Source organism: Notolabrus celidotus, chromosome 6, assembly GCF_009762535.1.
Source record: "Notolabrus celidotus isolate fNotCel1 chromosome 6, fNotCel1.pri, whole genome shotgun sequence".
Taxonomy (NCBI): domain Eukaryota; kingdom Metazoa; phylum Chordata; class Actinopteri; order Labriformes; family Labridae; genus Notolabrus; species Notolabrus celidotus.
The window spans coordinates 6,023,427-6,038,955 of NC_048277.1; the positions used below are offsets into that span (position 1 = coordinate 6,023,427).

General features: G+C 38.9%; 1 non-coding gene across 1 annotated transcript; it reads left to right on the forward strand.

Annotated features, from left to right (window-relative positions):
* The first annotated feature begins 989 nt into the window (after positions 1–989).
* Positions 990–1,062, forward strand: trnar-ucg. The gene has a single exon. It is a non-coding gene; the product is annotated as a tRNA-Arg (tRNA).
* The last annotated feature ends 14,467 nt before the right edge of the window (positions 1,063–15,529 follow it).

The following is a 15,529-nucleotide window of genomic DNA, read 5'->3' on the forward strand; positions in this document are numbered from 1 at the left end:
CAGTCTTCCTTGTGTTCCCAGTGTTATTTTGGAGTTTTTGAATTTAGCTCTTTAGACATTTCCGTAGTTTTGTTTGTACCTTTTGTTTATTGAAACCTTTTTTTTCAAAATCTGCATTTGGGTCCTCCTTCAGTCTTTTCCCCAATGTGAGAGTTACAATCTGAAAGTAAAATGATCAATTGATATGACTGATGGACTTTGGAATCTGGGGTGTGTCCACAGGGCTGGCATGGGCCCCTCTTGAAATTGGCCACCCAAGCTGCCAGCCCCAAATCCCAAACTTTGATTGGCTGTTTGCCTTGTCAGAGGGGGACTTTTTAAAAAAAAATTACTATTTGGATTTGGCTGTGGGGTTTCCAATTCAGCATACACATTAAATTGTAGAGAAATACTTAATTTGTATTTTCTTTTTCACAAATGAAGACAGTGTACCTTAGTTAGTTATTATGCATCTTCTGATGGACTAATTCCTCTCCTATGCACACTAACTGTCAACAATGCATCTACTTCAGAACCCAAACATTTCTGAGTTATGCATGTAAGGGTGCAGGAGTTTGCTCGCAATTTTTAAGTATCAGATATTGTCACTTTTGACAATATCTTTTGTATCTGCAAATATTTAAACTAAGCAGATTTATGAGTTATTGCTTGTTTTTTCCATTTTTAAAGTTTAAAAAGTTACACAAAGAAGAAGAACCAAGACTTTATTGATCCCTGTGGCGCATTCATTGTTTTCACCTCAGTGTGAATCCTGCTACACATAGACTAAAATACACACACATGCAAAAATAGGATCCTATGGGCATGCATTAAAAGAGAGGGGCATTAACGGGGGCTTGCACATGGTTTAGCAGTCACTGGTTTTGCACCCTGCTTTCGGGAACCTTGGTAGTGTCCAGGAAGTAAACTGGCACCTCTCAAGCCCAATTCCCAACTCAGTACTAAAATGGTTCCCAAGCCAACTCCTGACCGACTGAGCTACTTACTTCGACCGCGTGGCCTAATGGATAAGGCGTCTGACTTCGGATCAGAAGATTGAGGATTCGAGTCCCTTCGTGGTCGTCTTTGGGTGCGGCAGTAGCTCAGTCCATAGGGACTTGGCTTGGGAACCGAAGGGTCGCCGGTTTGAGTCCCGGTATGGACGAAGTTTGGCAAGTGAACTGGTGGCTAAAGAGGTGCTGGTTCACTTGCCTGGGCACTGCCGAGGTGCCCTTGAGGAAGGCAACGAACCCCCTGCTCGGGGTGCGCTGGTTGATGGCAGCATCCTCACTCTGACATCTCTCCCTAAGCATGTTCACTGCATGTGTGTGCATTGTATATATACCAAAAAAACTGTATGTGTAGCATGTCCAAAAATAGCATGAGTGAAAAATTGAATTTCCCCCCTGGGGATTAATAAAGTACCTTTCTTTCTTTCTACTGCCGCCCCGATAAGGAATGTAACATCTGTATGATACTAAATGTTAGGAGTTAATGAAGCTATGATTAATGAGACAGAGAGGGTTGATGAACAACATTCATCTGTGTGTTTTCTCACACATCCTCCCTGCATGAATCAGTGCCCAACTTGGGCCACCCTGGTCAAAACCGTCTGAAAGGCTGGTCAGTTAAAGCATCTTTCTTTAACGACAGAACACTTCATTATGGTCCTGATAAGCTAATGCGCACAAAGTATTTAAAGTTGTGCCTCGTGAGCAGTTTGGACGTCATGGTAGGAGGTTTACAAAAAAAAAAGATGAAACTAACATTTACTACAAACCCGATGTCTTTCTTTGAAACATTGTTGTTACATGTTTGGACAGAAATGGCTGCCACAAACTCTTTGTGTGAAACAGCAGTGTTTCACTCGTCTGTCAAACAGGAGTCCTCGTGGTGAACTAAACACACAAGAACTGCTCACCCATGGCCTCTGAAGTTGTGTTTTTTTCTTGTAGGCTTCTTCTAAAATAGACCTTATGTCACAAGATGAACCAGAGGAGGAGCTGGAGAGGTAATCCTCCATAATTAATTAATCAATAAATAAGTAAGTACATAAATAAATGGTCAAGTTTCCTTCTGCATCACGCACAACACGTTATCTGCAGCCACAATGCTGCTGAGAAAGGATTTATTCATTTTAATTAGAGTTCTGCTGGTTCTAATTTAACAGACACACACATCTACACACAGACATGATGTTACAGTCGCTCCTCTCATATATCCACTGCTCCACAGTAACCACCTGATTTTCAAAGTTTAATAGGGTAAATGCTTCCTTCTCAATGCTCTAAATGGATTTGAGCATTCAAGCGTTGCAGGGAATCCACATGTCTACAAATTAAATCAGAGTGCATAGAGAATCTGATCACGCTGTGACCTCATCATGGTCTGATAAGTGGCTCGCAACATAAGCCATTGTGTCTACATATGTCAATAAATCATATCAGGTGGATGGAGAATGGGAACGAGGATTTTCATGTTTGGTTTATGCTGCTAAATTATTTGAAAACTCAACAATATTAACAGCGTTCATGTGCTGAGTATTTACACAAGCTTTAATGTCATTTGTATGAAATTAAAATTCCTGACCATGCTTCAAAATGAGCTCTTTACAGAGATCCAGACTCCCACAGTAATCTAGCACAGGCAGAATGCAAATATCAGAAATTAAAGCAGATGAGATTAATGATGTTTACATGGCCAGCAGAAATGTATGATTTCTCCAGGATATTAATGAACAATCAATTCTCCCGATGGTGGCTTGTTACTGAAAAGTCTGAGCTGCCAGATACAAAGTAATCTCTGCTTACAGATTCTTCATAAAAATGTAGAATCAGTACATGGCTGCCTGGATCTTCAGCATGGAGTGTTCTGGTTTCTGTCTGTAGTCTGAGAAGTTCTGACCAACATGGCCGCTCCTGACCAAGGTGGGCCCATAGACTATATAAAATATGGACGTAGTATCCGTGACGTCACCCATCTGTTTTTATAGCGCTGTTTTAATGCCAATCGTCGGCGTGAGCCATGCTGCTGTCGAGCGATTGTGTAAAGAGGCGGACTTTGAGCCTCCTAGCCAACAGCTGCAGTGTTCGCACCTGTCAATCAAGTCAGCTGTGCCTCACATTGGAAGATTCGTAATCTCAATATCTTCGAAATTACCGCATTATGAAAATTCACCCCCTGTACAGTATGTGTTGATCGAGAAATGAGCTATCCAGACTACACTCGACTTTTGTACCAGGCTGTAAACATGTTTATTTCTGCTGTAAAGATTGCCTTTTTTGAATTGGTGTGTATGTGGTTTCCGATACTTCTGGAGCCAGCCTCAAGCAGATCCTGGATCAACTGCAGTTTTTAGCACTTCTGCATTGGACTCATGTTTTTAGACCGAAGACTTGGGTGGGCCCCAAGCAGAATGTGTTATGAGGCTCCCGACCGGCTCACTGAATTCACGGTGGAAAACAAGGTGTCATTTGAATTTAACAACTGTGATTTGTAAGAGCACAGTATAACTTACTTTGATACCTTGTCTAACATATATTCATGTCATTTCAAGAACTCAGTTTCACAAATAAATTACCCAGAAACAAAAAATAATAATTCAACTAAAGATGTTCTCCATCAAAGAAAAAAGATTGAAAATAAATGTGAGCAGAAGAGCCTTGTTTCCTTCAAACGAGACTTCAGCCGGAAACAAAAAGAGTCACATAAATCAGATGATTGTGAACCCCCCCCCCCCACACACACACGTGCACACACCCTGCTGTCTTCATGTACACTAACCAGCCTTCCTCTCTCTGTCTCTCCCTCACTGTACATCTGATGACTCAGTCCATCAGCTGTGATTCATTAAATCACCTCAAACACGACTCCAATTCGGATTTGTATTCCTCTGGGATAATATTTTTTAAAGCAGAAGAGCCACATGAGGAAGAAGGTTGCTGTTATTCACGGCATATCAAAACAAAGTTAGAGCCACCACGTTGAGGTAACTGACTTACATCAGGTACAGACAGCATCACATGCTTCAAAATAGTTCAAATGGACATGCTAAGTGTGTTCACATGACCACTTCTTGCTGTTCTGATTAAAATCTTTCTGATGGAAAATGTGGTCATCTATTTACACGGGATATGATCTAGTAGGGTCTGGTGTTTCCATGCCGGAGGCGCTGATATCTTAGTAGAATGACATCATAGCAGCATGACACAATAAAGGAGATGGAGGTCAAGCATCTGTTGTATGGATTAGTAGCTTTCATCATTGTCTTGTTTGTAATGAAGCAGCATGAAATAAGTTTTGTTATAGTATATAGTATAGTATATAGTAGTATTGTTATTATTGGGGGCACTGCCGAGGAGACAGTGAAATATTTGGGAACTCTTGATATAGCATACACTTGCTTGATGAGCAAGCAGCTTCTTGAAACAACTTGCCCGAACATGAGACCCTCAAGATGTTGAGGCCGTACGCACCGCAAGTGTTATGTCAACCGATCACATTTCACAAGGCTTTGCATGGTGTATGCAGGAAAATAATCTGTGTGGAGAGCAAAAGCAGGCAGAACACATTGCCAAAATGGCATCATGGCTCCCATCAGCAGTAATGTGATGATGATGTATTTATCTCTATAAACAGATATCTTCATGCACGTGCAGCCAACAAACAATTGTATATCAAAATATCATCCTGCCAGCTATAGCGGCTTGATGCTGTGTTGAAAGAGCCCATCAGCGACCAGATTTCCGGACTACCTGGAATACAGAAACAATTGATCCGTTCAGCAAACAACCTTTTAAAAGTTCTTTTCTTTTCTTTCTTTTCTGAGCACAGACATGACGATGCTTGCGCTTTTATCCTGATGTTGTTATTTTATCAAGCCTAAGACTCATAAATTGTGAGTAAGTTAGAAGAAGATAGGTACCTTATATGGGTTCATGCTGCTGAAGTAAGCCAGGGTGAAGTGTCTGTGTATCTGTTCAACTGAGACCCACTTAGAACAGATGAATGAGTGCTATCCTTAGGGATGAATGGATTAAGAAGTAACAGTGTTTACATTGCAGACTTAAACACAGCATGGAGAAGAAAGTGGATTTGCTGAACAGTTAACATCTGTTCCTAGAGGCTTATATCGCCTCCTTACCTAACCAAAGGTTCCAAGATTGGATTCAAAGTAAAAGATAACCTGATTTTAGCTTCCAAGTGTTTGGTGAATTAAGATGTGCGACACCAAAGCTTCACACTCTGTTTCTCTTCTCATAGCCCCCTTTATATCTGGACTGTGGGAGTCTTATTAATTCTCTGATTAGGACGATTGATCCTCCTACACCACCGCTCCGAATGACTGTCAAGCTGCTAAGTGAGCCGCCTTCTCCCCACAGACTTGATTCGGTTTTGTGCCCAGGTACGGCAATGTGTTTACACTGAAGTGACAATCACATCTAAGGTCACATCAAACTCTGAATGAATGAAGCCACCAGGAAATTGCACAGCATGGTGAAGCCTATTGATCTGTATTTGGGGCACTGCCTGTAAGCAGCAACTTATTCTGCTTTGTGACTTCTCTACTGCACACAGTTTCTTTCTTTGTCAAGAAAAAAACCCCTCAAGACTTGAATCATGAAATGCACAATCACACTGTGACTAATGAAGTACCTCTTGGCCCCACTTTAAACTTGACACGCTAAACACAAACGTGGAAATTCGTTTCTCTCATTGCTAACTTTAAAATATCTAGACTATACCATTGACTATGCATCATATGGAGACAGAAAAGAATGATTCACACAAGGTGTGACAAAGAAAAGCCATAAACAGAGGCCTAAAATAGGGGGGGATGAAGAGGTAAATGAGAAAGAAAGATATGACATAAACACCTCAATACCCTCACCAGAATTAATCAGGGACTTTGAGTTCAAATGGAACGAGTCTTAACATCAAGACTACCAGGACAGTCCTAGATAAATGCCTAACACACCCACATACAGTATATGTTACACACACACACATATATATATACATATATATATGTTTATATATTTATATATATTACTGGCTAAAGAGACCCATGCTGAGCTTGAATTTGTGAGGTTCTTTTGACGCCATGCTGATGAGAATGGGAACGTAACCATCGAGTGTCCACTCGAGGCTGGCTCTAAAAGTACTGGAAACCACATACAAACCCATTCAAAAAGACGATATTTACAGCATAAATAAACATGTTTACAGCCTGGTACAAACTCACTCAGCCCTACCAGCCACCTCACCCACTCAGGTCAAATGTGTTACATTTTTAACTGGTCCATGAACCACCTCAGCACTCGCACTGACAGAGCTTTCCAGGTTGTAGCCCCTATGCTCTGGAATGCTCTTCCGTTAGCCCTGCGCTCTGCAGATGTTTTTTTTAATGTTTGCATACAACAGCAGTTTTGAAGATATTTAGATTACGACTTTCCATCATGAGAGGCACAGCTGACTTGATTGACAGGCAGGAACACTGTAGCTGTTGTTAAGGAGGCTCAAAGCCCACCTCTTTACCTCACACTAGCTCGACAGAGGTTAGGTTGACTTCATCATTTCCAATATGGCACCCTCCGACAATGGGCTTCAAAACAGCGCTTCAGGAACAGATGGATGTTGTCACAGATACTATGTCAACTTATTGGACATAACAGGAGAGTGAAGGAAGTGTCAACCTAGCAGTCTTCTCATGTGTACATGGACATGTAATTAAGGTGATCCGACTATACCATGGGTGTGCAAGGTCTTTGCAGTCTTAAAGGTGACATATCATGCAAAATGGACTTTTTAATGGTTCTCTACCTGAAATATGTGTCCCTGGCATGTCTACAAACCCCCCGAGAATGAAAAAAATCCATTCTGCCCCTGTTTAGATTTCTCCACCTTTCTGTAAATGTGTGTGAAACGAGCCGTTTCAGACTTCCGTGTTTTTGTTACGTAACAACAATATCCGGTCTGTCACGGAGTCAGAGCTCGGAGCTTGTTCAGCCCATAGACTGTATAAAATAATACTGAATCCCTCCTCCGTTTTTCATTCCCTGCACACGTGTGCTAACAAGGAGCTTAGGAGGGAGGCATGCTAGTTGTAGGCTGTCTTAATAAACACAAAGGTCGGTTTTACTCCCCACGTCTGCAGATTTGAAGATCTAGTGGATGATTTTTATTTGTCATGGATAAGTGCTAGTGCTAATTAGCATAGCTACATAGCTACATATCGTAGCTGTAGCTGTGTATCAAGACACACGTCTACATACTGATAAATAAACAACAAGAAACACTAAATCTGTGACCAATCCTTCAGAAAGGTCCTGCTGCAGGCGCCTCTCCGTCAGGATCAGATTCTGGATCAGATTCAGAGGGTTGAAGTAACGCTATCTGTGAGCAGCCGTATATATTCAGCCAACATGTAAACATTAGATCAACGTGCTGGAGCGCCGAGGGCACATTCACTTCCTGAGGGGGCGTGGTCAGAGAGAAAACAGAGTGTTCTGAGGAGGGTTGAAGAAGAGGGTTCTTCAGGTAAGCCAAAATCTGATTTCAAAGTGTTTTTTTGAGCATAAACTTTAAAGACTTGTTTTGGGGACCTCTTAGACCAATATATATTGATGAAAAAAGCGTGATGTCACCTTTAAATGATCTGTCTAGTCTCATAGTCCAGTATTGTCTTACAGTGTGAACACAGTTTCAATAAATTGTGCATCCACGACACAAATGTGTTACTTCCTGTCTAACATGATCGATGAAATCCTTTATCTTATATGTCCAAAAACATAAGTTCTGTCTGAATCAATTCGTTTGCCAATATACATCGAATGAATGAACATTTTCCCTATCTTCAAGTAGTTCAACTTTTGGAAAAGTTCTTAAAGTTCCCTTTCAAACCTTGGCTATAAAAAGTGATGAGAATACTGTAGCTACGTTTGAGAATGATATTCTAAGAGCTGCTTCAAAATTTAAGTTACTGTCAAATGGGATCTTAATAATGCCTTTGATGTATCTGATGATACAATACTACAAGACAGGCAGAGAAAACTAGGTTGCACTTTTAAAAGCAGTCCCAGAGTGGTTCAAGTTACGTCTTCAAGACAGAACTAGTTTCTGAGTCATGGTTCATTCATGAACTTGGAAAATATTGTTTTAAGAACCAGCAATTGAAGGTCCACTTCAGAGTCTGTTCTTCCTCAGCAGATGGAGGTATGGATGGAGTTGTCATGCAGTTCCGGTGTCATACATAAGTATCTGATTATTTCAATTATTGCACTACATCTCTACATTAGAGATGGAGTGATATCTGAATGTAAAGTGAAGGCATTAAGATCAACTGTTGAAATTGCGAGGCATTCTTTACCCACAGATGTCCGAATTCATTTTGTTTTGATGTCTTTATTCGGAACATGTAAAAATAAGATAGAAAAAAAAAACATACGAAGAAGAAGAAATAAGAAAAAATCTATCAATTCCATCAGCAAGCTCTGAAACATTTTAACTTGCCTGTGTGAAAAGGAGTAGGATTCAGTTAAACCTTATTTGAACCTATTTTCTGTTATTACATGAATTAAATCCCACAAAACAAATCTTCATACCTTATGGTCATATTTTCACATACAATCAAAGCAAACCCCTACTGATTATCAATACTTTTCTTCCTCCCTGTACCTCATGAAATCCTTTATTTACTTCTTCTGGAACTTGATTATGTTTTGACATTGCTGTAGCTCAACATTGAGTCTGTTCCACAGATTGAAATACACAAACTTCTCTTGTAGCCCGAACTCTCATAATCTTTATATCTAACTCTTAAGTTATAAACTGTGCAACTTTTTGCCTGACAGAATTCAGGATTGTTGAACTTCTCGACAGTCAAATGCTATTTAATTAAAGTTGAACTCTTTCTTGATTATCTGCATTGTCAATAAATGCTATCATGGTGTAAAGGATATCAGTTGCTGAATTACTTGATACCATCATTCACTGATTATACTCTGCCATTCACATCATCTGCTTGTTTTGAATTTTAGGAGATACATATTTCACACTAATATCCAAATTAATGCTCTGAGTGCATGTGCAGAGGTGCACAGAGCCGCTCATTGGCGCATCTAGAAAGTAGCACTAGGACTGAGTGATATAGCAACTGAGACCATGTCTTTAGCAATATGGTAGGCCGCACCTTGATATCCCCCCACTTTTACCTTTTTAGCATAAGGCACAGCACAAGTAAAGGCGCTTGTGGGTCGGTTCAGTGCAGAAGGCTGCAAAAACTTTGCTTTCTGGGTTGCAGCCCACAGTTTTCAAACTCTTTGTATTGCACTTTATGGAGTGTAGCTATTTGGTGGAAGAGATTCATTCATTGTGCTTCAACTTGTTGTTGCAACTTGCTTTCAGCATTCACTACAGAAGACATTAATATGCCTGGAATTTCAAACCCAAACATCTCTAAATAATGATGCCAGTATTTTGCTTCTTAAGGACGAACTCCTCCTCACCAGTGTTGCTCCTGTCTTCTTGTTGTTGTGAGTGAGCAGGGCGCAGAAATAGAGATAGAAATAGGTGAACTGGTGGCTCCACAGGAAAGATGTAAATTATTGTTTTAACACAACATAAACTGTACCCATTGAAAGGATATTGTTTTAGCTTATATCTATTTAAAAATGTATGCATATATGTCAAAACTTTATATATCGACAAGTACTTTGTAGCACTATTTGATGGAACACCGTGCTTCCACCAGGCCATCAACAAAAAAAGAAAGCTTCCTCTTCTGCTCTTCCCGACAGATTACACTGTCAAATGTCATCCTGAAGAAATGCCTGATGCATTCACACAACTTGATCTTATGACTTTATTAAGCTGCCATGTAATAAGAGAAGTTTGAATCTCTGATCAGAACAAATGTAATTACTGCACAAATAAACACAGCTCATTATAATCCAACTTCCCTGTCATTGGATCTTGGTCATGCAAAATGTAATACGGCAGAGGACTGTGAATTTAAATATTTGATAAGATTGTCATCAGTTCCTTTTTCTGGATGTCCATTAGAGATAACAGAGTAAGACTTGATTTTCAGTGACGTATTCTTCCCAGTGAAGAGAGTCCAGTTAATGTTACTGCTGTCATTGTGCACGGACAGGAAGTTGGGAGCAGGGATCAGGTGTTGTCTTTAGTTTGCAGAAGTCTGATGCACAACATCAGCAATACATTTGTGTAGCAGTTTGTATGGGTAATTCAGATATTAAAATTGAAATAAATATTTCAAAAAATATAATTTTAATAAAAAAATGTGTTGGTAACACTTTACAATAAGGGTCCCTTAATCAGCATTAGTTAATGCATTATTAAGCATTAGTTAACAGTTTAATAATAGTTTAATAATCGTTACAATGTATTACCTAACATTAACTAACACATTAGTTAGTGCATTAATAAGCAGTTAATTAATGTCCACTGCTCAGAGTTAATTAATACATTATTAAACATTAATAAAAGTTACAAAACTTAATTAGTTAACCATTAGTGAATGCTTTCTGGACCCTTATTGTAAAGTGTAACACATGCATCACTTAAGTAACACATTATAAATGCTAAACTGCTTCATAAGCATCAGCATAAGCATAAGCGTGTGCATCACTTTCAAGTGTCCTCTGGAAACACTTGTGTTGTGTCGCTGTCTATTTGCAGCGCGTTTTTCTAATGTATTGTTGTGGTCTTTGCATCGCGTTTTCTAAATGCTTCGCATGTGTTTTCAAATTGATGAAGATGTTTTCTTAATTTTCTTGTGTTTTGTCTTTTGTATGTTTTCTTAAGTTGCAGTGCTGTGAGCTCTCAGGGCCACCGTACTTCTCTGGGCCAGTTGAGATGTTATCTGTGATTATCTGTTTTATTCTAAATAAAATGTGTTGAATTCTTTATATGTGTTGCTTCAACTACATTTCAACTCATTTTGCTTCAGCGTATGTGTTACCTAAGGGATACATGTGTTACACTTTACAATAAGGGTCCAAAAAGCATTCACTAATGCTTATTTATGGCTAAGTAATGCTTATGAGGCAGTTTAGCATTTATAAGTGTTACTCAAGTGATGCATGTGTTACACTTTACAATAAGGGTCCAGAAAGCATTCACTAATGGTTAACTAATACATTTTTGTAACTTTTATTAATGCTTAATAATGTATTAATTAACTCTGAGCAGTGGACATTAATTAACTGCTTATTAATGCATTAACTAATGTGTTAGTTAATGTAAGGTAATACATTATAACGATTATTAAACTATTATTAAACTGTTAATTAATGCTTAATAATGCATCAACTAACGCTAATTAAGGGACCCTTATTGTAAAGTGTTACCGTGTTTAATGAAATTAATATTTCATATAATTTTCGTCGTATAAATCAATGGGGAACCACCAAGAGTCAAAATCTGGGGATCAATCACAGTGATCAATTATGAAAATTGAACACTAATTATTGACCAAATATAATTCAGTCTCGTACAATTTAAATCTGAAGTCATGAATTCTTTACAAACACATTGGCCCACCCTGCTTCGAAATGAATATACAAACAAAATCCTTTATAATATATGAAGTTAAATGTAAATAGAATGATGAATAGATTATGATTATGGCAGATAATGAACAGAGACGAATAACAGACAAACAGATAAACAGACAGATACCTTTAAGCAAGGATAGCTAGTAGTACACTACTATATGATTTGGTGATAGCGGTTACATTTAGTTGTTTCAAACTGAGTTTTAGACACTAATTTAAATCTCTGATTTGGAAATATAGTAAAACTATGGGACTTTCAGAATGAAGCCTAAATCAACCAAAGAAATTCTGGAACAGTCTTACTGTCTTTTAGAACTGTCAGCGAGTCTCCGATGGGTCCAGAGGAGTTCTCCAATTTAGGCGTTTTGTCTTCGTGTCCGCCGGATTTTCATCCGAAGAACCGAAAGATGGCGCCATGAAGAGGAGGTTTGAATCGGCTGGCCCGGGGGTAGACGGCTTGGTTCTGTTGCGTGCTCACATGGTCTTGTCCACAGACTGCTACTCCAGATGTGAGAGTGATGACTCGTGGTAAGAAATATAAAAAGAAGTCTTGTAGACTAAGAATAATGTCGTTATCAAAAAGACAAGCTTTGCTTTGCTGTGCGTGGCTTTAGCGTAAAAGATTGGAAATAGGAAAATGTTCTTAAAACAAAAAATAGACTTTAGTCGAATAAAAGGTAAACTTAAAGAAGTTACTTTGGTTGCAGTAAAATTATCAACACTGAGTTTGGTTTCATAGCAGAAAAAAGGTTTCTAGAAAATTAGAATTGCCACGAGGGACAAAAGAAAATTGAGAAGAGGCCTAAAAAGGCCTGGCAGAGGCACTGCCCAAAAGAGAGGCGCAGGAGCGTCCGGATAGAGTGAAAAAAATACAAGAAAGAGGGGGTTTCACGTCTGGACTTTTATAGACTTCACAGGACGTTGCCTCCTCCTTTGGATTTCAACTTTAACACAGCCTCTGAATGAAGGATTTGTATTATAATTACCGCGTAAACTTCTCTCGAAATATCGTGCTAATATAACATATCACTACGGCTATCACCAATGCATATTCTTCGATTAAAGGTGACATATCACGCTTTTTCATCAATATATATTGGTCTAAGAGGTCCCCAAAACATGCCTTTAAAGTTTATGCTAAAAAAAATCCCTTTGAAATCAGATTTTGGCATGCCTGAAAAGCCCTCTTCTTCAGCCCTCCTCAGAACAGTCTGTTTTCCCTCTGACCACGCCCCCTCAGGAAGTGGATGTGCCCTCGGCTCTCCAGCGTTGATCTAATGTTTACATGTTGGCTGAATATACACGGCTGCTCACAGACCAGTGTTACTTCAACCCTCTGAATCTGATCCAGAATCTGATCCTGACGGAGAGGCGCCTGCAGCAGGACCTTTCTGAACCATTGGTCATAGATTTAGTGTTTCTTGTTGTTTTATTTATCAGTATGTCGACATGTATCTTGGTACACAGCTACGAACATGTAGCTATGTGGCTATGCTAACTAGCGCTAGCACTTATCCATGACAAATAAGAATCCACTAGATCTTCAAATCTGCAGACGTGGGGAGTAAAACCGACCTCTGTCAGAAAGGCAGCAGGACCTTTTCTGAAGGATTGGTCACAGATTTAGTGTTTCTTGTTGTTTTATTTATCAGTATGTCGACATGTATCTTGGTACACAGCTACGAACATGTAGCTATGTGGCTATGCTAACTAGCGCTAGCACTTATCCATGACAAATAAGAATCATCCACTAGATCTTCAAATCTGCAGATGTGGGGAGTAAAACCGACCTCTGTCAGAAAGGCAGCAGACCTTTTCTGAAGGATTGGTCACAGATTTAGTGTTTCTTGTTGTTTTATTTATCAGTATGTCGACATGTATCTTGGTACACAGCTACGAACATGTAGCTATGTGGCTATGCTAACTAGCGCTAGCACTTTTCCATGATAAATAAAAATTATTCACTAGATCTTCAAATCTGCAGATGTGGGGAGTGAAACCGACCTTTGTGTTAATTAAGACAGCCTACAACTAGCATGCCTCCCACCTAAGCTCCTTGTTAGCACACGTGTGCAGGTAATGAAAACAGAGGAGGGTTCAGTATTATTTTATACAGTCTATGGGCTGAACAAGCTCCGAGCTCTGACTCCGTGACAGACCGGATATTGCTGTGACATAAAACACTGAAAACTGAAACGGCTCGTTTCACACACATTTACAGAAAGGTGGAGAAATCAGAACAGGGGCAGAATGGATTTTTTTCATTCTTGGGGGGTTTGTAGACATGCCAGGGACACATATTTCAGGTAGAGAACAATTAAAAAGTCGATTTTGCATGATATGTCACCTTTAAAGCAAGTCATGGATTTAAAAGATAAGTGAAAGTTAGCACAATTCTTCATAATCAAAGAATTAAAAGTAATCTATGACACGGGGAAAATACATCACACCTTAAATGTCAAAGATGAGTTCTCATTATTGATTAGCATTATCTTAGGATGCAGATTTCATAACTTGTGAGAAGTTAAACATTATTAACAGAACTTTTGACACTGGGTTTACACAATACAACATCTACTGTGTCTTCTCCTCTAGATGGCGGTGTTGACCACATGGAAGAAAACGCAATTAAAACATGTTTCATAACTTTGTCATTATACATCGTAGAACTCTGGGGATTTCAATAATCTTATCAAAGTCTCAAAATGAAAGTTTTTATCTTCGCTTCAGAATGATAAAAAACGTGTTAATATACATTTTGGAAATGTCTGAATCTTGTCCCTCAGAGTTTGAGAGAGAGAAAGGTATTTACGACTTGATTTGGCAGAGATAAGAAGGTCTCTGTGTGTGTGAGGGTCTCTGAGTGTGCATCTTTGTTACAAGCAGTTTAAAACACTTAACACAGCAAACCTACATTTGTTAAAATTCATTGTATTACATTTTAATCGTCCTCTCCTGGCGATGTCCATAAGTTATTTTCTGATGAAGAAAGCATTTAATTGCACACATCTGGAAAAAGTTACACACCGGGAGAAGGGGATCTGGACAGGAAGACAGTTCTTCCTGTGTCATCATTTATGGTTCGGAGTGTTAAAAAAGAAAGGAGTTTTTCATCCTTCATTTTGATGAAAGTTTTTCCTGGTATTTTGAAAAACTCATGTGCTGTCCTCACTACATTTGTCTCATTATCCATGCACTTTCTAGGCTGAGATCATTTCAAGTCTGAAGTGTTTTTAAGTTGATGGTGAACTCTTAAATTCAATAATTGATTATATTTCAATATAAGATTTAAAGCCAGCACACTGCAGAGCCCTCTGAGGCTTGACTGGTTTTCATCTTAGTTCCTCTAAGACATCTACAGATCAAATAACAGCAAGTACCCCACGTCAGGGTAGACATGAAACATTTCTGAAATTAAATTATGCTATGCAAGAGCACAAATTTATTTTTACTTAACAAAAGCTTAAAGTTGCCAAGATAGCTCCTTGAATCTGCAAACAGACAGAACAAAAAAGCAATAAAGGAAAAAAAGTCCTTCTTTCAAAACACATTTATCATACTCAGCCAAGATAAATCCAAGTTTATGCATTTCCTGTTCATGTAGGAGTCTGAGTGTGTACAGAATAGACTCAAATGTACATTTTTCATTTCCATGCCCTCTTTCTGAAGGAGTTTGAACCTTCATATCTCTTCTGGAGAGTCCATCTTCCACAGTACACCTCACAATTAGATGTGCCTCACTCATAGGCATAAAGCCCAATGCAGCAGAGGACGGAGAGTGGAAATTACTCTTAGAGACTTCTAAATGGATAAAGATCAATATTTGTCCTTCTCCTGCACATTCATTACCTGTACATACTTTAATGACGGCTTCAACTTGATCAATACAAATTTAATAAAAGAGTGTAAGCACAATAAGCATCCACTGGAGTATTCCATATTTATAACTCTGCAAAGACATTGTGAGAGAA